Consider the following 25123-nt stretch of genomic DNA (forward strand, 5'->3'; position numbering starts at 1 on the left):
CTGACATCATTTAGAGAAATCGGTGGCATATGAAGTCACAGTGATTATATCCAAAGCATATGAATGAATATGCACTGGACAATAAAGTAACTCAAAATTCATAACTAAGGAATGACATAAAAGTATTAATTTTGTTCCAGGCAGACGAATACATAGAATTCAAACTGTCAAAGCCTATGTAATATATGGAATAATTCATATTTCGGAAATTCATTTCTACATGTCAGTAATTATTTATGGTTTCTGAATATATCGGTATTACAATACAGACGTTTTGATCGCATAATCGCTGAAAGGCATTATGGCTGCCCGCAAGGGGCAGCTTGTCAAACCCGTGACGAAGGCCATGTGACCTGACTGTTATCCAGCTCTAAAGGTGACGATATCCGGACATTCGTCATACTTCACACTATTCAGATAAAAAAGCAGGTGCACATTGTTTCCCGGTATTCAGGGCAAAGCGAAAGTTCAACCAAGAGGGGCCACTTAAAAAAGTCAGACCGTACGAACAAACGTTAAAACTTAGTTCTGAAGTTATATAGCTGAGTCCAGCGATACTATGTCATTTTTAACATTTTATTAATGTTAAGTCTAATTTGTTGTGATTACCTCATTACGCATTATCAAAATTAATTACTTTGTTGAGTTGCGATATGAATCAATTTATAATGAAAACGCTACACTGTCACGTGATTCATCCGACAAGATTAAAAGTCATTTGCCTTCATATTGTCCATTTCTTATAATCAATTCCCAGACACAATTCTAAAAATAAGTCATGATGCCAAAGATAAAGTTGGCATTTAATACGAACGCGAGTTATTGTTCAATTTGAGACGTAAATATTTTACCGGTTTTTCAAATCTGGTCTTTCATTTAAATTTTACTAGGACATTAAGATTATGATATTTCAGGCGTAGAAATTTCCCAAAAGAAGGTCAATATTAAATTTTAATCTTAAAGGTAGATGTGTCGCTGCCTAGGTGAATTATTTATGTTTTCATTAATATTACATACTTTATTCGTGACGTGTTTGTCAATACAGTCAGGAATGGATATAAATCCATGTAAGGTTTGCTTGTTCCTGTTTTATGAATTCCACTGACAATAAATGTAAAATCCGTTCTGAAACCTCCTACAGGGAGATCTTTTTAATGTCATGAAATTTGTCAACTTTGTAAAAGTTCGAAGCTGAGGAAAAAAATTGATTGCGATTGCGTCTTGATTTATTATTTAGTGGAAACTCAAATCAGTACTTCACTTTATCTCTCTTGCATTGATACATTTCCGTTTAGAGACTATTTGCGCATTGGGGAGAGGTGGGGATTAACACACACTGTCACACTTAAACATAAACCGGGTCAAAAAATATGAGCCAGCACCGTCACTCACACACCCATTTTATAAATCGCGAAACAAAAAGGATAAATTAGATCACTTACAAAATTAAAAATTCACGTTCTGACACATGCACCCATCAGACTTTCCCCCTTTTCAAAGATTATACACAAATATATACAAGGTATCGCGCTTTTAGTCGCCAGCCTTGACATATGAAATAGGAAAAATTCTTTGCAAGGTTGTTAAAAATATATGCAAATAGGTCGAAAGAAATGCCAAAATATCCTCATGAGAGCTATAAATTGTGTGCTGGGGTATGACCTTGCATACGCACATGGTTCTACCTCAAATGAACCTCAATAGACTTATATGTTACACTTGAAGCTTGCCTTCGATTGACGTTTGTCTAACCGGCGTCAAATGGCTATCAATGTCGCCATGACAGTAATATTCCTACGACACCCAACTCATTCTGTTATTTAGTGTTTTACAAGATTTTAATAATTTAACCAAAAAATAATACGTATGATCTTGAAACGAGTGCGTAGAAACGTCTTTGAATGATTTGTTTTGGGAATAGGACAGAATTGCAGGATGTAGGTCCCAGTTTGTGTCCTTTATCAAGGATTGTGTGATTACTCCCGTATCAAAAATATCGTTTGTAAAATGCGATGTAATGGATTGACTTGGGATGCACAGCTGGAATTCACCAACGCCCTCATTCATAGGAAATCCTGGTTGATTTGTCTTATTCATTCACGACACGTCGTATCACGACTTTCATCCTTTAAGAGGAATAGTTGCCTTAACTGTACAAGAATGACAGACATGTACAACGGGTCAACTACGTGTATTTTTGTCATACATGGAAAAGAGTCCATCATTTAATTTCCGGGAAATTGTCAGAAAGAGTCATAGCTTATCACTACGAAATTTCCTTGGTTCCTTGAAAAATTTAGGTGAATGGTGAGTTTGTATTTGAAATGTCTTCATAAAGGCACCAACTTTGTAACGGTGACCTTCCTGGCTAGAGTGGTTTTGGCGGTTAAGGCTGCATTCACAAATAACGATTGGGGGGGGGGGGGCTAGAGGAATCTCGATTGAAATCTTTTTTTTTCAGATCCCCCCCAAGTACCCTAAAAAATTTTCAAATGCCCCCGTCTATAAGGTCAAAATTTGTCAAGTCCCCCCCCCCCAACTATCACAGGCCCGCATATTTGTAAAGGATGTGAGCGCAGAAAAAATAAACATGTATTGCGCCGTTCTGCTCACAGGTGTTCAACACTACCTGTATTAGCACTTTGTATAGTCATATTCCAAAGGCAAGTTCTTTAAAAGCATCGGTGAATTTTTAGATTTATCGGTCTAAAAGCCAACTTGAGTTAATCCAACTCTGGCAAGGTAAGTTGCTCCCGCTGAAGAGCACACAAAATGACAATTATGAGAGAGTAGGCAAATTGTGAATTCTAGCAAATTGCCATATTGTAAAAACTGAGCACAGTTACCTACCAAAAATTTGTTTCAAAACTTACAAGACATATATGAATTAGATGCTACTCAAAATTGACAATACTGGAAGGTTAAAATATTCCATCAAATAATTTTTAATCTCTGAAATTATGGGTGTAATAATTGCAAATTTGGTTAAAAATAAATAATTCCATTTGGTCTCATATTTTTTCTTTTAGTCTTTATTGTTCAAAGGTTTATTTCTGTACCATTTAACAAGAATGTGAAAATTTAGAAAATCAAGCATGGTGACTCCATCTTTTTTCTTTACTATTTGATTATTCTCATATGCCAGAATTAAGAAATTTCTGTGTTCTTCCATTTGTTGCTCTCTGGCCTGATCTTGTTTACAAGTATGTTTCACTGTCATGAGCGTCATTTGACCCAAACTCTAAATTCTTCAACTACCATGTACATCAGAGTCAGAGCTATCTCTGTCACTGTTCAGGTACAGTGACAGTGACACTACAGTAGCAGACTATTAATGATAGTGACACTACCCATAGGCAGTAGCTGTATTAACTTTGATAATTTTGGCAATATTTTTGTTCAGTTTTACAATTGCGTTCTTGGTCTACTCCCTACAGCATGTTGAATTGTCTAGTATTCAGCTTGCTATCACAGCCTGTGTATATGCACCATGCATTTGTATCACTGACAACTGACTGTCAGTCAGGACTTCAATTAAATTATCACCAAATACATATTTATATTTATATACACAGGCTTTGTCGACAATCTAAATATTGTGTGTTTGAGCATGCTGTAGGGAGATAGCAAGAAACTGTAGTTGTTATATTGCATAGAAATATTGCAGAAATCATTAACAGTTGCAGCTTCTGCCCTGTTACTAGGCTCAAGTTTGTTGTTTTAAGACAAATCACACGTTTAGATTTTTTCGAGATAAAAGTCATGAAATGTGACAAAATGGTTATAGATTTTGTTAAATTATTACTAACATTACAACATTTTGATGACATAAAAATGGTATTCGTTTTTCATTAAATTACCTACAAAAACTTGGAATTGGAAAATGTAAAACACAAAAGGGAACCAAAAATTTTCAAGTCCCCTTACAGGTAGAGCAAAATTTTCAAGTCCCCCCTCTACTAACCCCAAAATTTTCGAATCCCCCCCCCTCTGAATTCCTCCAGCCCCCTAACCGTTTTTTTGTGAACGCAGCCTAACTCTTAATCATACTCGTGCCATCTCGTGACCTCTTCGTACGATGGCAAATCTTCGGGAGATCTACTATTTATTGAATGTTCACTTGTGGCCGCTGGTGGCGACATGTCGATGGCGCAGTCATATGAAGGCGGTACTTCGTTATCTTGGGGTTCTTGTTCAAATTCCATTGTATATCCATGTCTGGCCGTTGTGAGTCCTTCACAATCAATATTTCCAGATTGAGAGTCCCTTTACAAAAAGGAAGAAAACGACGTCTAGCGGTGAGTAACTAATTACGGAGAAACTTGTTTATTGATGGACAATATAGACACTGCTGAATTAGAATCATCATCGACTATGGCTAGGCTGCGTTCACAAATAATGATAAGGGGGCTGGAGGAATCGCGATTGAAATCTAATTTTTTTTCAGATCCCCCCCGCCCTCAATACCCTAAAACATTTTCAAATGCTCCCCTCTATATGATCAAAATTTTCAAGTCCCCCCCCCCAAAAAAAAACTATCACAAGCCCGCATATTTGTAAAGGACGTACGCGCAGAGAAAAAAAAAACATGTATTGCGCGGTTCCGCTCGCAGGTGTTCAATACTACCTGTTATTAGCAGTTTGTAAAGTTATATTCCTAAGGCAAGTTCTTAAATTGAATCATTTTTAAACGCATCGGTGAACTTTTTGGATTTATCGGTCTAAGTCAACTTGAGTTAAACCAACTCTGGCCAGGTCAATTGCTCCTGCTGAAGAGCACACAAAATGACGATCATGAGAGAGTAGGCAAAGCACAGTGACCTACCAAAAATTTGTTTCAAAAGTACAAGACATATGAATTAGATGCTACTCAAATTGACAATACTGGAAGGTTAAAACATTCCATCAGATAAATGTTTTAATCTCTGAAATTTTGGGTATGATAATGGCAAATTTAGTTACATATTTTTTCATTTAATCTTTATTATACAGAGTTTTACATTTGTATTATTTTATGACAAAAAGGTGAAAATTTAGAAAATCAAGCACGTTGACCCTACTTTTTTTCTTTAATATTTGATTATAGTTATATATCAGAATTAAAAAATTCCCGATAATTTTTCAAGTCTCCTTGTCTTTCGTGTGTTACTCTCTGGCCTGATCTTGTATACAAGTATGTTTCACTGTCATGAGCGTCATTTGACCCAAACTCTTTCTTCAACTACCATGTACATCAGGATTAGAGCTATCTCTGTCACTGCTCCGGTATGTATGCAGTGACAGTGAAACTGCAGTAGCAGGGCTGCACTGCCCCTAGGGAGTAGCTGTGTTAAGGTTCCAAGACAAGAAATTGACCTTTCTAAGCTAACGATTCTCTAGTGGTTAATAAGCTCAGAACCCCTGTAAATTATACATTTTCGGAAAGCCTAGATATAGGGAAACATTTTTGTTACAATAGTGTCACCATTGTTTACATCATGGGCCAGTGGCTAGAGCAGTGGACTGACGATCACAGGATGGTGAGTTCGAGCCCCGGCATGGCCATGGTGTTGTGTCCTTGAGCAAGGCACTTTATTCCTCATTGCTTCTCCCCACCCAGGAGTGATGGGTACCTGTAGGACAGTGGTTGTAATGTGTGTGTTTAGCTCTGCTGCGCTTATTGGCTGCACATGTGAGCTGTTAGTTTGCTCCCCAGGGAGTTGAGTGGTATCATATTAGGTCCAGTGACCAGGGGTAATAATAATTGTAAAGCGCCTTGAGCACATGTACTTGTGGATATGTGCGCTATATAAGAACCCAATATTATTGTACTTGGGCCTCAGCCCAAGTACATTTGTTTTCATTCCGTGGGAAAAAACTCTGTAAGGTATAACCATTCCTGGCTGAGACCAGGGAGGGCAAAATGTCTTGGCTTCATCTTTCTTGGCATAATAAATGGCGTAATGATGTTAACTGAATGGAAGTGCTGCTCTCAGCCAGTCTTGAATAAGTGAGATGTGAATATTAATGCTTCTCTATCTGAGTTTTTGCCACAAAATCTTCTGAATATAATCAAAATGTGCATCGAAATGCAACAATTAATGCACCCTCCGTTTCCTAGGCGATGGCACGACCCTTGCTACACCCACTGGACGAGCCAAAGTGGGAGGGGTAATTTCAGTTTGGTCGAACAAGAGGGCTCGAGACCAGAATTTAACATTTAAACTTGAAACATGTTTAATCGCTGACAAGATGTGGACTAGTGTTAACCGAAGTAAAATTGTGAAAAGGAAACGTTTTATATCCCGGACACAATGAAAAACATTACGACTGGAAACTGTACCCCCAGTTGAGAATAGTAATGCCCACAGCGATGGAGAACACTTATCCTTGAGCTGAGAAAACCAGACCATCATTTCGAAATAGAGCTGCAGATTCGAGAAGCTCGTTCAAAATAGCTAGGTACACCCCAAAGGGGTGGTTTCGAGTTTTGAGGGCAAATTTCGCCTCCTTCATATAGAAATCGTACGTTTGTTTTTCCAGGAGAACACACACATTTGACACAAAATTTGCATGTAAAGGGGTCGCCAGTAAGCACGTGGTCAAATCTGGCATAAGAAACAATATGAAATGTTGGGTAAAGCCAGTCCAAAATAAACTGATTTGAACTTTTGTTTTTGTAATTTATACCACTGCAGTAACATTACCTTTTTTGACAACATCACACAATGTAATACGTTTTGAAACTGAATACTTCGACGTATTCTGTGTCTCCTTTGCTAAAAAATACGGTATGCCGATTACCATGTAAGGAGATGATGACGTCAAGACAGATTTGTAGTGTGTTTGGTCCTGGATGGTGCACGAAGTTTTGTCAAGGTAGCTTGTGTATTTATTTCCTAAATGGGAGAGATTAGGGTCGATCTAAACGAAGGCCGAAGAATGTTATGATCCTCTAAGCGAGCTGAACTCTAACGCGAATGGTTGGATAATTTGGAGGATGTCTAGAATGATTAGTCTCATTAAGATTATTTGGCGGTCAGTATTGAATTTCAACTGCGTCACAAGTTTGCGAAATGAGTATTCCGTCGAACGGTCAACGAACGATATTTTAGAAATCTGGAGACATGGCACATCGCATTTTTATATTAATATTTTATATTTTACAAAAGATGTAAGAAGCAATGATTTTGTCGAAAATTCTGAAAAAAATATAGGAAGATTTGATCGCGAACACATTTTCACTTGGGGTCAACTAGCTCTGCGTACGATGCTGTGTGTTCCGCTACAGCTAATCGCCCCGCTCACCACAGCCCTGCAAAGACCCGTACGCGTACGTAGGGTCGGTGACTTCAAATCCATTTTGGGACTTGACGTAAAAAGCCAAATTACTGCCGAAATTCAGCGTTCTTGGGCCCAAGTCGTATCCCAGCCTACCTCAGCTACTCGATCGCTTCAAAAATGACAGTCTTTTATTCACTTCTCGTAAATAACCGTCGATGTCGGCAACTCTCTCGCTAGCCCTGCGTACGATGCTGTGTGTTAATAGCTGTACCACATAGCATCGTACGCAGGGCTAGGGGTCAACAGGTATCTGCTAAAGTGCGGGTGCGGGTTGCGGGCTGCGAGCTTTTAGAATTATGGCTAGATTTCTAATATATGTAATATGGCATTTAGTATATACGAAATAAACCTTTAGAAGGTGTCTATTATCAATAATCATAATCAGGTCTATCGTACAGTATCCCTTTTCCTGCCAAGTCCATATTTCACCATCAGGTCAAGATGGTTAAAATTAATGAAACACAACATATTCCATATGATGTATTTTAACATAATACTGTACATTTGAAGGCTGTTGAAAACATAAATGCTGTAAACTTGATTTTTGGACTAAATATGCTATAACAGACCAAACCAAGTGGGTGAAAATACGTCAAGTTTCTGAAAAAAAAATCAAAATCTGCTAAATTAAAAGCGGCGATTCCGAGGACCACTTTATTTATTCCTACCTGCCTGGCCATTACAAATAATTTCGGATCTGAATCACTTTTCTTTCTTGCCATGGATGTCAGTGAGAAATAATACCAGACTGACAAAAAAAAATTCGCGCCTCGGAAATGTCTCCACTTATCGCGGAATGAAAATTGTTACATTTCTAGTATCAGGCCATAGGAAGTAAATTCTTTGTAATGCATCCATTCACAATTCGGTTCCAGGGCAACACATACAGAAAATTAAACAATGCCTACTTAAATGCAATGTGAAAGTTATAGAAAGATTTGACTTCAAAAAGCGTAGAAGTGATGTGTATTTAAATGCCTTGTATTTTTCATGAAATCTTTAAAAAGAAAAAGACGTACAACAAAGGACTTAGTTGACTTTGCCGTTTCGGTTCAACCGAGGTCGCGACCGCAGAGAACGACATTCCGCTAACATTTTACGCGAGAATTTCAGCGGGAAAAACACACCGGTGCGTTGACTTATTTTCAGGAATCGATCTAATAGGAATATTTTTGAATGAGTTTGTGTTCTGTAGCTCTCAATAATTGTGTATCTCTTAATATCATGAACGTGGTATGACTTGCACCTGCAGTATGATAGTCGCTCCATGCATTTGATCTAGCGTGACTATGAAAAGTTTCCTAGGACTATTATCGTGTTCACCACAATAGAATAATTTTAAACGGCATTGAAAACGATTTTGAATATTGTGCTTTTATCGGCGGTTGAAGTAATCTGAAGTGTTAGAAGGGCATGGCATTCTATGAAAAAGTAACAAATTATTAGGCGTGTCCAGTTTCAACGAAGTGAAGTTCATCTCCCAGTTCATCTGTGCTGTCAACGATCCGAAACTTACTTTTAAACTATCCATCCTAATCATAACATAAAAAGTTAATATAGCGAGTTGTTGTGAAATCTGTCTTGTGCTCATATTGTTACTCATCCGTGTTCAGTCATATCATTTCGAAAGCTTCGATCGGCAGTGCGCTGTGCAACGGCGAATGTTGGATGGGAAATGGACTGTTCTGACGTTGGTGGCGCTTTACCAGATGTAAGCTGAAATAACGGCATTATTCAAGAAGTTCACGGCTTTTATTCCATAAACAAATACATCTAGATACTGTTTTGGCATTTATTCTAACTACTAGCGAAAATGATACCGAAAATCACGCATTTTTTTATGCCCGCAACAAGCAGCCCGCAACCCGCAACCCGCAAAATAGCGCATACGGGGTCAACATGGGGTCGCAGCCATGTTGCCTCAAAACTTATTTCTGTCTGCACTCAAAACTCAAAAATGTCGGATATGAACCTGAAAAATCGATGCAATTTTGTCAAACTTCGGCGAAATTTCAGCATATAGACAAAATTTCATCTAGGTAAGCAGGCTCGAAATTAACTTTTTACCCTGGTAGTCCCAGTGGGCTACTATTTTCTGAAGTGGTAGCCCAGCGACAAGGTCTGGTAGCCCATGCATGAATGAAGAGTTTTTTTGTAAAGAATATTTTATTTATATCTAGACAATGAACGATTTATTTTTCATGATTCTATCCAGTGAGTGAATTTTCTAGTCATTTGACATCAATACCTGCTGATCATGGCCTTAGGAGAACGGTATAGCATGTGTAGTGGACGACGGTGACGCCTATACGCAGAGCTTTGATGTACGCAATGACAACGACTTTTCACTCACACGTGTAAACATAACATGGCTAAAAATAGATTGGCTATGAATTTCAGGATGACAACTTGGTACAGTCATGTTCCTAATACTTTCGTGGCAATTTTGACTATATTTCCCCCGGAAAGCTAAATGTGTGGATGGCCCGACAGCTTTTTCTTTGCAGTTTGAATAATTTTGTGTCCAATTGTGATTGATAAATTGTGACTAAATAAATATGAAAATGAATTTTCATTGGCCATCATTTCTCGAGCCTGTTATCCAAGTACATCAGTTCAGATATAAATGATATTTATTGAAAGTTTGTCGCAACAAATTCGACATGTCCTTTCTGTGTCCAGCTGGGTTGACTGTATGATCGTCGGTATAGCATGTGTAGTGGCGTCAGCGATCAACATCATGTCGCCCACTAAGTAATTTCCTGTCCCAGGCTTTGGTAGTCCGTGTGGGCTACCATTTCATGGACTTTGGTAGCCCCAGGGAAAAGTTGGTAGTCTGTGGACGCGGGACTACCGCTAATTTCGAGCCCTGGTAAGGTAAATTTACTGAAATTTGATCGACAAATAATCCTGAGCTTGAACGTGACAGCTCGCCTTCTCCGGGAAGTCAAGCATCCAGCTGCTCACACACAGTTGCCCATATGGCCAGGTTTATGAGATTGTTTTCAAGCGACGGCGGCAGACCGTACGGGGCTCTGGATATGAACCTACCGCCGGTGTAGCTGTAATAACTGTTGCGTTGTTTTTAGTGCCCACGGACGAAGTCCTGGGGGAGTTATAGGTTTGGTCATGTCAGTCCGTCCGTCCGTCCGTTCACGCAGATATCTCAGACATGCCCTGGTCAATTTCTTTCAAACTTTGCACAAGAATAGTACCCAACCCCATACAGATGCACGTCGATTTGTTTCACAATGCGATCGAATTTGGCCGTGTTAGAGGACTTTTTAGTTACACCTCCATAGACTCCCATGTATAAGGCAGTTCTCCATAGACTTTCATTTATAAGGCCAAGAAAAACAAGGCAGTATTGCTGAAGGCAATGAGTACTTGGGCCGAGATAGAGTAATTTTGAGGACTGTACTACTATTCAAATATGGTCTTGAATTTCCTCCTGTCAATTAGGCATTTGATTAACTGGTTATTAAACGAAGCAATGGCATGACAACGGCAAAATATGTCTAGCAACTTTTGTGGAGTTTGAGGCAGGGGTTCTTTATTTATAGTGAAATTGCTTAAACTCCTTAAATATTCAAATTACAGCAAATTTCTTTTGTTCTCGATGGTAGGTGTCTAATATTTAGATGGGCATATTTAGATTTCTACCCTATAGTTATCCCTATGTACCAAAAATCGGACATCCAGCTCTATTGGCTTGCTCAGAATTAGATATGCGAATAATTAATGAGGTAAAATATGTGGTGTCATAAGGTGTCCCATCATACCAAATATGAAGGATGTAGCACTTGTGGTTACTGAGTGTGACAAATATATATATTTGATGTCAAAGGTCATTGAGGTCACGTGACATTTTGTCAAAATAATTGTATTGCTAAGTTATTCCTAAATACCAAAAATCAGACCTCTAGCTCTATTGGCTCGCTCAAAATTAGATATGCACATAATTAATAAAGTACAATATGTGGTGTCGTTAGGTGTCTTATCATACCAAATATGAAGGATGTAGCACTTGTGGTTACTGAGTTGTGGACAAATATATATATTTGAGGTCAAAGGTCATTGAGGTCACATCACATTTTGTCAAATAATTGTATTGCTAAGTTATTCCTAAATACCAAAAATCAGACCTCTAGCTCTATTGGCTCGCTCAAAATAAGATATGCGCATAATTAATGAGGTACAATATATGGTGTCATAAGGTGTCCTATCATACCAAATATGAAGGGTGTAGCACTTGTGGTTACTGAGTTTGGACAAATATGTATATTTGATGTCAAAGGTCATTGAGGTCACGTGACTTTGTCAAACAAATTATATTGTTAACTTATCCCTATATACCAAAAATCAGACCTCTAGCTCTATTGGCTCGCTCAAAATTAGACATGCGCATAATTAATGAGGTACAATATGTGGCGTCATAAGGTGTCCCATCATACCAAATATGAAAGGTTTAGCACTTGTGGTTACTGAGTTATGGACAATAATGTATATTTGAGGTCAAAGGTCACCAAGGTCACATGATATTTTGTCAAAATGTCTGAGATATCTGCGTGAACCGATGGACTCACTGATGGACTCACGGACGGATATGACCCAATCTATAAGCCCCCTGGACTATATCCGTGGGGACAAAAAACTGTGTCACTGCATCCTTTAGGCAATATGAATACGATGAGAAACTAAATTTTTATTTTCTTGGCCTTATACATGAAAGTCTATGGAGAACTGCCTTATACATGGGAGTCTATGGAGGTGTAAACTAAAAAGTCCTCTAACACAGCCAAATTCGATCGCATTGTGAAACAAATCGACGTGCATCTGTATGGGGTTGGGTACTATTCTTGTGCAAAGTTTGAAAGAAATTGACCAGGGCATGTCTGAGATATCTGCGTGAACGGACGGACGGACGGACGGACTGACATGACCAAACCTATAACTCCCCCAGGATTTCGTCCGTGGGCACTAAAAACAACGCAACAGTTATTACAGCTACACCGGCGGTAGGTTCACATCCAGAGCCCCGTACGGTCTGCCGCCGTCGCTTGAAAACAATCTCATAAACCTGGCCATATGGGCAACTGTGTGTGAGCAGCTGGATGCTTGACTTCCCGGAGAAGGCGAGCTGTCACGTTCAAGCTCAGGATTATTTGTCGATCAAATTTCAGTAAATTTACCTTACCAGGGCTCGAAATTAGCGGTAGTCCCGCGTCCACAGACCACCACTTTTCCCTGGGGCTACCAAAGTCCATGAAATGGTAGCCCACACGGACTACCAAAGCCTGGGACAGGAAATTACTTAGTGGGCGACATGATGTTGATCGCTGACGCCACTACACATGCTATACCGACGATCATACAGTCAACCCAGCTGGACACAGAAAGGACATGTCGAATTTGTTGTGACAAACTTTCAATAAAATATCATTTATATCTGAACTGATGTACTTGGATAACAGGCTCGAGAAATGATGGCCAATGAAAATTCATTTTCATATTTATTTAGTCACAATTTATCAATCACAATTGGACACAAAATTATTCAAACTGCAAAGAAAAAGCTGTCGGGCCATCCACACATTTAGCTTTCCGGGGGAAATATAGTCAAAATTGCCACGAAAGTATTAGGAACATGACTGTACCAAGTTGTCATCCTGAAATTCATAGCCAATCTATTTTTAGCCATGTTATGTTTACACGTGTGAGTGAAAAGTCGTTGTCATTGCGTACATCAAAGCTCTGCGTATGTGTGAATAGGTCGTCAAACTTTGAGGCGTCACCGTCGTCCACTACACATGCTATACCGTTCTCCTAAGGCCATGATCAGCAGGTATTGATGTCAAATGACTAGAAAATTCACTCACTGGATAGAATCATGAAAAATAAATCGTTCATTGTCTAGATATAAATAAAATATTCTTTACAAAAAAACCTCTTCATTCATGCATGGGCTACCAGACCTTGTCGCTGGGCTACCAACTTCAGACCAGATATGAACTGAAAATGCTCACGTGTTTCATTATATATTGCATTTATGTGCAAGTTTGAACCTTTGCTACATGCTTTGCTACATTTAAAGTGTTATGATCAACACAATGAATTTCACCACAGATCAATTCTAAAGGTCATTAAGTATTCAAATATGTAATTAGCTGAAATAAAAATAATTAATTTCTTTGAGTACTGTCATTGTATCACAATATAGCATGTGTAATTACCTTGGTCAAGTCCTTCAAGCTCTATATGCCAAACCGTGAAAGCTTGTTAGCTATTTATGCAAATTATGAATTAGCTGACATGAAAATGCAAAATGACTTTCAATACTGTTATAACCTGGTATAATGATCAATGTACACAGCATGTTTCGCCAAATTTTATCAAGTAAATGCCAGTATATATCCCTAATTTGGAAGGTTCATTAAATATGCATATTGGGAATTGGCTGAAAAAAATGTCAAATGACTTTCAATAATCTTGTATCATAGTATCTTTAATGTACATAGCAAGTTTTGCCAACTTTGGTCAAGTCAAAACAGATAAATATCGCTAATAAATGCGGGATATCGGACCGCAGGCGGCGAAGATTGCATTATAAGCGCGCCAACCCAAACTCACTGCATGGACATCACATTTACGAAATCGAAGTCCAAGTCAACTACGTCATTGTTAGAATAAGAGAAGTTTTCCATCACACGGGAGCATACCACCACAAATTTTGCACAGATGGCGTTGCACTGGCATTGAAAAAGGGTGCATGGGAGCATGGGAACGCGGGCATGCTCCCGCTATGGGTAGGAAATGCATTGAGCAAGACACACTTCCGGGTTCGCAAAAAAACGAGGATCCCATTTACGGGGCGCTCAAATATAACTATTTGCTGTGATACATAGCAGAGGGGTATATGTTTGTGATGCTGAGAATAACATCAGTAAATAAATGACGGGTTTTAAAAGTTGACGTTTTTTGCGATGAAACAGACTTCTGAAGGTAGCTCGCTTGGGGAACACGTCATCCCGGCCGCTGTCAGCTTTGACCCCAGTAATTCACACTGGTTTTGGTCGGCCCAGGTACCCAAGTCACTTCGACCCCGTCACACTTTTGCCTACATGTCCACGGAGACGATTCAACATGTTCCACAACAAAGCCAAGACAAAAATTGAAAATATCAATAAAATGGCTTCACAAAGGCTGAAATACACGATACTCGATGAAGTATGAAGTTTATGAAATGAAATCAAAATTGACAACACAAGTGTTTGTCTCGGGTAATACCACTTGAAGTTGAACTATTCTACAGACTGTTTTTTCCATACAGTGCAGTATTTGTCAGTGACAAATTAATCTTTGCAATACATTTTTTTGCGATGAGCTGGAAATTTGATTTGAAATATCGAGTTAATGTACATAAATATTCCGTTATTTACTGGGACACGTTTATTTTCTCGATCCGCTATCTGCGGACTACGTGCTGAAGTACATTGACTGTTCATATCAACGATCGTTTCTCCCTCTGCAGAGTTTCTGTATCCCGTTCAACAACGCTGTACCTCGATCACACGATAGTGACGCTATGTAGCTGTGCAGTATTGAAACTTATCATAAAATGGCCACCTCGTCTAACAGTAACACGTATTGTCGGGATTATCGTACGGAAAAAAGACTGCAAAAGTAAGACTTATGAATCTTCATCAGAATTGAACACATCATGATTGTACACGAGTATCAACCGTGAATGCATGTTGAGCTCGGCAGTTACACAAGCATGGTACGCTACATGCATAGCCCTACGAGTATGGCGACAGTGTCCGGCTTGGCTACGCCGCCTACCGGAGGTGGGAGGCGGCGTAGCCAAAGCCGGACACTCTGATCGTCATACTCGTAGGGCTAGCTACATGCACTGCCGCGATGCCGATCGTATGCATTCCAAGGCCTATCCCGGAATTTGTTTCACAAACAACCTCAAAGGAGAGCAAACATACTTCTATGGACAATGACGAACACGTTTCTTGGCGAAGCAAATTCAAAACAGTGCAGAAGTACATGAAGTAGGTCATGGCCTTGGACTCTGTGCACGAACCTGATTGGACACTTCAATACCTTTGACCCAAAGTTATTATTCATCAGCACTTCCATGCCATGAGGCTAGGTAGAGAACGTATGTACTCATTTCTGGCGATCGAGCAGCGAGGGAAACAATCAATTACCAAGGATAAAGCTAATTTGCTAAACGATATTTTATCTTGAATAGTGAGTTGAATGAGTAATAAAATTCATATTTTTAATGTTCAATACGAGGTTGAAACACGGAGGGACCGTGGTTGAAACCAGTGCTATCCAGCTGTAGCCAACCTGGACAAGCACATTTCACAGCGCCCTCAAACAGTCGATTGTTTTCACTTGTCATACGCAGCGTAACAGAAAAATTAAAACTTTCATAACTTCATTAATATCCAAGCCACGCCCACCAAACCTTTTCAGTTCTAGCCATTTGAATTCTGAAGATGTCTACCAAATTTGACTGAAATACGTTCAGCCGTTTTTGAGAAAATGGACCAACAGACAGACAGACAGACACACAGACAGACAGACAGACAGACATCGCTGCGACATATGCTCACGTGTTCACACGTGAGCAAAAAATGGTAGCCCACTGGGACTACCAGGGTAAAAAGTTAATTTCGAGCCCTGCTTACCTAGATGAAATTTTGTCTATATGCTGAAATTTCGCCGAAGTTTGACAAAATTTCATCGATTTTTCAGGTTCATATCCGACATTTTTGAGTTTTGAGTGCAGACAGAAATAAGTTTTGAGGCAACATGGCTGCGACCCCATGTTGACCCCTAGCCCTGCGTACGATGCTATGTGCTACAGCTAACACACAGCATCGTACGCAGGGCCAGCGAGAGAGTTGCCGACATCGACGGTTATTTACGAGAAGTGAATAAAAGACTGTCATTTTTGGAAGCGATCGAGTAGCTGAGGTAGGCTGGGATACGACTTGGGCCCAAGAACGCTGAATTTCGGCAGTAATTTGGCTTTTTATGTCAAGTCCCAAAATGGATTTGAAGTCACCGACCCTACGTACGCGTACGGGTCTTTGCAGGGCTGTAGCGGAACACACAGCATCGTACGCAGAGCTAGTTGACCCCAAGTGAAAATGTGTTCGCGATCAAATCTTCCTATATTTTTTTCAGAATTTTCGACAAAATCATTGCTTCTTACATCTTTTGTAAAATATAAAATATTAATATAAAAATGCGATGTGCCATGTCTCCAGATTTCTAAAATATCGTTCGTTGACCGTTCGACGGAATACTCATTTCGCAAACTTGTGACGCAGTTGAAATTCAATACTGACCGCCAAATAATCTTAATGAGACTAATCATTCTAGACATCCTCCAAATTATCCTACCATTCGCGTTAGAGTTCAGCTCGCTTAGAGGATCATAACATTCTTCGGCCTTCGTTTAGATCGACCCTAATCTCTCCCATTTAGGAAATAAATACACAAGCTACCTCGACAAAACTTCGTGCACCATCCAGGACCAAACACACTACAAATCTGTCTTGACGTCATCATCTCCTTACATGGTAATCGGCATACCGTATTTTTTAGCAAAGGAGACACAGAATACGTCGGAGTATTCAGTTTCAAAACGTATTACATTGTGTGATGTTGTCAAAAAAAGGTAATGTTACTGCAGTGGTATAAATTACAAAACACAAAAGTTCAAATCAGTTTATTTTGGACTGGCTTTACCCAACATTTCATATTGTTTCTTATGCCAGATTTGACCACGTGCTTACTGGCGACCCCTTTACATGCAAATTTTGTGTCAAATGGTGTGTTCTCCTGGAAAAACAAACGTACGATTTCTATATGAAGGAGGCGAAATTTGCCCTCAAAACTCGAAACCACCCCTTTATGGGTGTACCTAGCTATTTTGAACGAGCTTCTCGAATCTGCAGCTCTATTTCGAAATGATGGTCTGGTTTTCTCAGCTCAAGGATAAGTGTTCTCCATCGCTGTGGGCATTACTATTCTCAACTGGGGGTACAGTTTCCAGTCGTAATGTTTTTCATTGTGTCCGGGATATAAAACGTTTCCTTTTCACAATTTTACTTCGGTTAACACTAGTCCACATCTTGTCAGCGATTAAACATGTTTCAAGTTTAAATGTTAAATTCTGGTCTCGATCCCTCTTGTTCGACCAAACTGAAATTACCCCTCCCACTTTGGCTCGTCCAGTGGGTGTAGCAAGGGTCGTGCCATCGCCTAGGAAACGGAGGGTGCATTAATTGTTGCATTTCGATGCACATTTTGATTATATTCAGAAGATTTTGTGGCAAAAACTCAGATAGAGAAGCATTAATATTCACATCTCACTTATTCAAGACTGGCTGAGAGCAGCACTTCCATTCAGTTAACATCATTACGCCATTTATTATGCCAAGAAAGATGAAGCCAAGGCATTTTGCCCTCCCTGGTCTCAGCCAGGAATGGTTATACCTTACAGAGATTTTTCCCACGGAATGAAAACAAATGTACTTGGGCTGAGGCCCAAGTACAATAAAAATTTAGTTTCTCATCGTATTCATATTGCCTAAAGGATGCAGTGACACAGTTTTTTGTCCCCACGGATAAAGTCAAGGGGGCTTATAGATTGGGTCATATCCGTCCGTGAGTCCATCAGTGAGTCCATCGGTTCACGCAGATATCTCAGACATTTTGACAAAATATCATGTGACCTTGGTGACCTTGACCTCAATATACATTATTGTCCATTTTCCATAACTCAGTAACCACAAGTGCTAAACCTTTCATATTTGGTATGATGGGACACCTTATGACGCCACATATTGTACCTCATTAATTATGCGCATATCTAATTTTGAGCGAGCCAATAGAGCTAGAGGTCTGATTTTGGTATATAGGGATAAGTTAACAATATAATTTGTTTGACAAAACGTCACGTGACCTCAATGACCTTTGACATCAAATATACATATTTGTCCACAACTCAGTAACCACAAGTGCTACACCCTTCATATTTGGTATGATAGGACACCTTATGACACCATATATTGTACCTCATTAATTATGCGCATATCTTATTTTGAGCGAGCCAATAGAGCTAGAGGTCTGATTTTTGGTATATAGGAATAACTTAGCAATACAATTATTATGACAAAATGTGACGTGACCTCAATGACCTTTGACATCAAATATATATATTTGTCCACAACTCAGTAACCACAAGTGCTACATCCTTCATATTTGGTATGATAAGACACCTAACGACACCACATATTGTACCTTATTAATTATGCACATATCTAATTTTGAGCGAGCCAATAGAGCTAGAGGTCTGATTTTTGGTATATAGGAATAACTTAGCAATACAATTATTTTGACAAATGTCACGTGACCTCAATGACCTTTGACATCAAATATATATATTTGTCCACAACTCAGTAACCACAGTGCTACACCCTTCATATTTGGTATGATGGACACCTTATGACACCACATATTTTACCTCATTAATTATTCGCATATCTAATTCTGAGCAAGCCAATAGAGCTGGATGTCCGATTTTTGGTATATAGGGATAACTATAGGGTAGAAATCTAAATATGCCCATCTAAATATTAGACATCTACCATCGAGAACAAAAGAAATTTGCTGTAATTTGAATATTTAAGGAGTTTAAGCAATTTCACTATAAATAAAGAACCCCTGCCTCAAACTCCACAAAAGTTGCTAGACATATTTTGCCGTTGTCATGCCATTGCTTCGTTTAATAACCAGTTAATCAAATGCCTAATTGACAGGAGGAAATTCAAGACCATATTTGAATAGTAGTACAGTCCTCAAAATTACTCTATCTCGGCCCAAGTACTCATTGCCTTCAGCAATACTGCCTTGTTATTATTAAGTTATTATAACTATCACGCGACAGGTAATTTGCATAACCTTTCAAAAATCGGTTTTCCCTATGTTTTGTTTCAATGCTTTGAGATATGTGGCTGAAATTTGTGTCAATGCAAGCTGTCGTAAGGATTTTCCAAAACGTGTCTCAGAATTTTTTTAAACTTTCTTAAACATTTTTTGTGCCAGAAAAACTTCCAGAGCGTTGAATTTAACCCTCGTTAATTTCTTTAAAATTGTGCTCAAGCAATATAAACAAATCTGAGACACACTTTGAAAGCATTAATTGTGACAGCTTGCATTGTCAGATATTTTGAAGTATTGAGATAAAACAGGGAAAACCGATTTTTGAAAGGTTATGCAAATTACCTGTCACGTGATAGTTAAGTAAACAATGGTGACACTGTGGTTACCAAAATGTTCCCCTATATCTGGGCTTTCAGAAAATGTATAATTTACAGGGGGTTCTGATCTTATTAACCACCAGAGAATTGTTAGATTAAAAAGGTCAATTTCTTGTCTTGGAACCTTAACTCTGATAATTTTGGCAATATTTTTTTCAGTTTATACAACTGTGTTTTTGTCTATTCCCTACAGCATGTTGAACTGTCCAGTATTGAACTTGCTATCACAGCCTGTGTATGCGTACCACGCATTTGTATCACTGACAACTGACTGTTAGTCTGGACTCCAATTAAATTATCACCTAATACATATTTATATATACAGGCTTTGTTGACAAACTGAAGATTGTGTGTTTGAGCATGCTGTAGGGAGATAGCAAGAAACTGTAGTTGATATATTGCATAGAAATATTGCAAAAAAAACTATTAGTAGTTGCAGCTTCTGCCCCGTTACTAGGCCCACTTGTTTGGGTTTTTAGGAAAAATCGCAAGCCTGTAATACATATGTAATGTTGTCGATGAAAGAATTATTGACCTGACTAGAATGCATTTGTCAAGAATATCATTACATTTCCTATGCAATGCGTTTTACTCACAAGGTTTGAATGATTGATGATAAATTACTGGCGATCATCTTGAAAAGCAAAGCAAAAAGCTGAATAATTAAATGAGGATGTTCGTTACAACTCGTTACTGAGGTAATTTGACCTTTTTGAAGTTGTGATTCACGAATTATGGGATATCACTGATACGTTACCGCAAATATTTGTAATAAAGCAAATATCTTTAGCGATAATTGAGAATGTTCTACGCGCCCAAATAGCACAAACATTTGGATTACTTTATAAAAAATTCTAATATATATATATATATATATATATATATATATATATATATATATATATATATATATATTATATATATATATATACCATTGTATACAGTGAAAAATGTTTATCGATTCGTCATGGCATCCAAAAGTAGGACCAGCAAAGGACAGTTTGCTTCCAGAAATTTTGATATCGTGTGTAAAGCCCATAAAAACAACACAGAAATAATCATAAACTGATCCTTCCTTTGTACCAAAGAACTCTGCAGAAAAAAGTATCTATTTTGTTTAAATTGCGATGTGTAGCTGTAATGTTGCAGTCGTGAAGATGGTATTTGAAAACAGCAGTCAAAATATACTTATATGCCTTATGTTTGTAACAGGGATAGGTCACCATGGAGGGGCGCTATAGCGATGACTCAGTTTATTCAAATGGTGAAGAAGGGGTTATGATATTAAGTTGTACGATACTTTGAGAAACAAGAAACACGGCTATTATGACTCTAGATATCGCTTTGATAATCCACTTTATCAATATTCCTGGTGTTGGCAGAATAGCTTTGTATTCACTTTTTTGACTTTGACCATTGAGGTTTATTTCCCAGCAGATCTCCAAAACTTTGAAGTCTAGGTAAATTCGAAATCATAAGCTGGTGTAGCTGGTAATGGAAACCGTGCGCTCAATAAAACACCATGCACGAATTTAGGCACTAACTTTTAGAAAGCAAATATTTATATTCGTCACCGAGAACACCACCTTCAAATATGTAAAACTCTATATTTACTGTTGTACCTGATAGCAATTAGATACTGTGATGTAAACTCTTATAAATGAAAGAAATGGTGGCTTTATCTTTGGTACGTGTGCAGGCTAATATTTTGACATCACATTTGCATTTGCTATGACAATCGAAATCAATCTTGCCTGGCTATTCGTCATGACGTATCTGAGGAAAACGTACCTTTGTCGTGAAGTCTGAGATGAAGATTCCAATCTTGCCAATGCCGTCGAGTTATCAATCGAATACCTTGATTGGTCTGTGTGGCGCAATGGCCTGTCCACATAAACATCAATTCTAGGCTCCATTACAGTCGCATTAAAAGTGAGAGAAGGAATATCGAACGTCACCTGGCTTGACCTCGGTTCGTCTTGAGGGTCGAATACCCTAGTGGGCTTACGTCACCGCTTTCCCACCATGAATAGTTACGTTGCCTTGAGTGATTCGCCAACAGGACATCATCAACACTGCCGTTGGTGGCGTGATTGTTGGATTTGCAGACTCCAGGACGGAAAACATACACTGTCTGGGTAACCATGGTGATAAGAGATAGGGCGAAGAGAACCTGGCTGAAGATGGTTGTTTCAACGTGTCCTTGTTTACTCTCGACTATCCAGAGAATAATTGAGCTGAAAAACACAGCCCAGCTCACTAAAGCGACAAACGAACACGCACAACTTGTAGTGATTTTGACCATTCCTATGTATTCGTCATACACTGTATATTCATTCGTTTTGACAACATCGTTTTTTTCTCTTCATTGAGGACCATGAAGTTTTGTATTTGGTTTCATTTATGAATTTTTATACATTACTTCTTGACAAGGTTGTAAGCCCACTGGTATGATGATGGATGAAACATTTGTGTCGCTCTAGTGACCACGTCTCTGTATGATGATTTGAAAAATGGCAAATCCTTTGGAACCAAGCTCTATGTAATTCCTAGAATACTTACAATATAGCCGGTGTAAAATGTCCCGCTATCATTGCCATTCCTCCGGACAATATTTGTAAATTCTGGAAATGAATTCTGCATTTGATCCGGATCTAACAGAGAAAAATCAATAGAGGAACAGGATGGATCGATTACTGAAAGGAAAACACAGAGTCACCATGACAGATAATGACAGTATGAAATAAAATCAACTACGCAATAATTTTAATGATTATGAAAAATAGCACATTCACCAAGTATTTATGATTACATCGACCATAAACCCAAATCGTGTTCTCTTTCGCCCCTTTAGACATTACAGTCTTTTGCCTCTTTCAATATTACAGAAACCCATTTGCAACACTTCAGGGCATATTTGTTCCCTTTTTAAACATTGTCACTACAATCATAATAACGAACACAAATCAATTCTTATTAGAATACCTAAACGAGTTATTGATAAAATTAGAGCTGTGATTTGTATCGATCAAACAGTTTTTGCTGGATAGCACATTAGTCATTGTTTATTCGCAAAATATCTTGCTGTAATGGATCGACGCTTTCACAGTGTTAACGCAATTGGCATTGCATTTCCACATTGCATAATGTATTTATACTCGAGCTGGGGCTTTCCGCGTAATGATGAAATCACGTTGATAGAACTACTTTTCTTAACAAACGTTGAATAATTTAGAAGAGATCAGTTGCACAAATACACTGCTGACGAACATGTTAAAATATATATTTGTTTTCAGTGCAGGATAAAAAGCGCATTATATATACACAGGTGCGTACGTGCACAAACATGAAAGGACAGGCAGAGAAGACATACATACATACATACATACATACATACATACATACATACATACATTCATACATTCATGCATGCATGCATGCATGCATGCATACATACATACATACATACATACATACATACATACATACATACATGCATGCATGCATGCATGCATACATGCATACATACATACTTACTTACATACATACATACATACATACATACATACATACATACATGCATGCATGCATGCATGCATGCATGCATGCATACATACATACACACACACACACACACAACACACACATATGCATACATACATACATACATACATACATACATACATACATACATACATACATACATACATACATACATACATACATAGGATGAGATAGAAAGAGGACCAGACGATGAAGACGAAGAGGAAATACAACACAATACGACACAATTTATTTGAAGAAGCGATCTCAATACAGAGATGAGCCTAATGGCAGGGACATCATGGACAGTGTAGAGTCTTTAAACTATAATGTAACATCACCATGAGTATATCATTTTAGAGATTGCAGTAAGGAACCATACTGAAAATTCTAAATAAAGAACATAAAGTCATGATAAATTATGAAATGAAATGTTTATCAATGATTTGATTTTATTCGCTTGTCTGCTAAGAAGCCATGGAAATCTACACAATGGGAATCTCGTATTAAAATCCTTCTTGATGAAATGAGACAGTATGAGACAGTTTGACGTCCAAAGCCATATTCTGTGATAAATGATAAATTGATGCAGGGAATTATTATTTAGATGCACTCACCTTCGACATTAGCGTTGAAGACATCCGTTGCCTTGACAACAGCTTCAATTTGAGTTCATCGGCTTGGCGGTATTTCATGGGCTGACCGTGATGTTTGCGATAATAGACTGGAAGGCTGTGCTGTGATTGCGGCAGATCATTCAATTTGAATTCAACTTATCGTGAGCAAATAGACCTCGATCGCTGGATTCTATTTGAACACATTTGACATCCTTGGAGTGACCTCGATTGGACCTTTTAGTCATGTATAGATTTGCACGAAGCTTTTCACTGAAAATACCCCTTATCTTAAGGAATATTCCCTAGTTCATATCGCCACGATGTAAATTTAGATGTGGTTCGCCACTCAGAGTTTAACACGTCTTTTTACGTGTATCTTAGTTGAAATGATATTTAAAATGACACGAAATGGGTGAACTTTTTTCAAAAATTACATACATCGATACGGCAGAAGCAAAATAGTTACATTTTTTCGATAAAAACCTAGTATGTACACTATGCTCTTCAAAGCGGAAGTGACGCAGTGCCTGCAGGCAAGTCTGTTTCGACATTTCGTCGTGAAGTGAATTATACATCGGAACTGCGCCTGTGCGAGTTACTTGTTTGCAAACAACGTATTTCGTGCACGATATCCACAGGTCCAGTAGGCAAAATTTGTGATGATTTTTTCCTATTATTATCATAAAAAATAATTATGAATATTAATAAATTATTAATATGAATGTTACAGAATATTTAAACTTTTTTACACACAATGTCGTCTACTTTGTGTAAATGCTGTCTGGAAACTCCATTGTTGTGATAATTATGATTACTAATAAATTATGATTATGATTAATAAAGTCATATTTTACACATTGTAATGTGCTTATGTGAACAACCCTCTGGAAACCCTTATATAGTTTCACAATCTATGCCAAAATATACAAGTGACACCATTGCCCAGGTTCAGTCTACGGCGAGAGTTACTACACAGTGTATATAATGAGAAGGTAGCCAGCTCCACTCGACAGTAAACTGACATACCCATGAATTACCTCCGTTTTCTTCACTTCTGCATGTTGATTCTCAAAATTTCTCCCGGTGTTGGCAAGTCTATAAATCAGCCATCAAATCTACCCAGTTTTGGCCACTTAGACGGAAAATTTGTGAAGTTTGGGGCTGCGAGAAGGTGTATATCGCCAATGAAATGATGCAGCCTTACCGGAATCGACAGCATCCGGGATCTTTTAGGGCCGTTTGCGAAATTTGAATGTAGCCGCCAAGCGGGGCCGAGGGCGGAGCCAT

At 38.4% G+C, this 25123-nt stretch overlaps 1 long non-coding RNA gene across 1 annotated transcript; it reads right to left on the reverse strand.

Annotated features, from left to right (window-relative positions):
- Window positions 1-4018: 4018 nt before the first annotated feature.
- On the reverse strand, window positions 4019-24049 carry LOC139152109 (uncharacterized). The gene is made up of 3 exons (XR_011556555.1): window positions 23837-24049; window positions 21468-22330; window positions 4019-4266 (listed from the first exon to the last, which is right to left on the reverse strand). It is a non-coding gene; the product is annotated as an uncharacterized lncRNA (long non-coding RNA).
- Between the last annotated feature and the right edge of the window lie 1074 nt (window positions 24050-25123).

This window comes from Ptychodera flava, chromosome 15 (genome assembly GCF_041260155.1).
Source record: "Ptychodera flava strain L36383 chromosome 15, AS_Pfla_20210202, whole genome shotgun sequence".
Taxonomy (NCBI): Eukaryota; Metazoa; Hemichordata; class Enteropneusta; family Ptychoderidae; genus Ptychodera; species Ptychodera flava.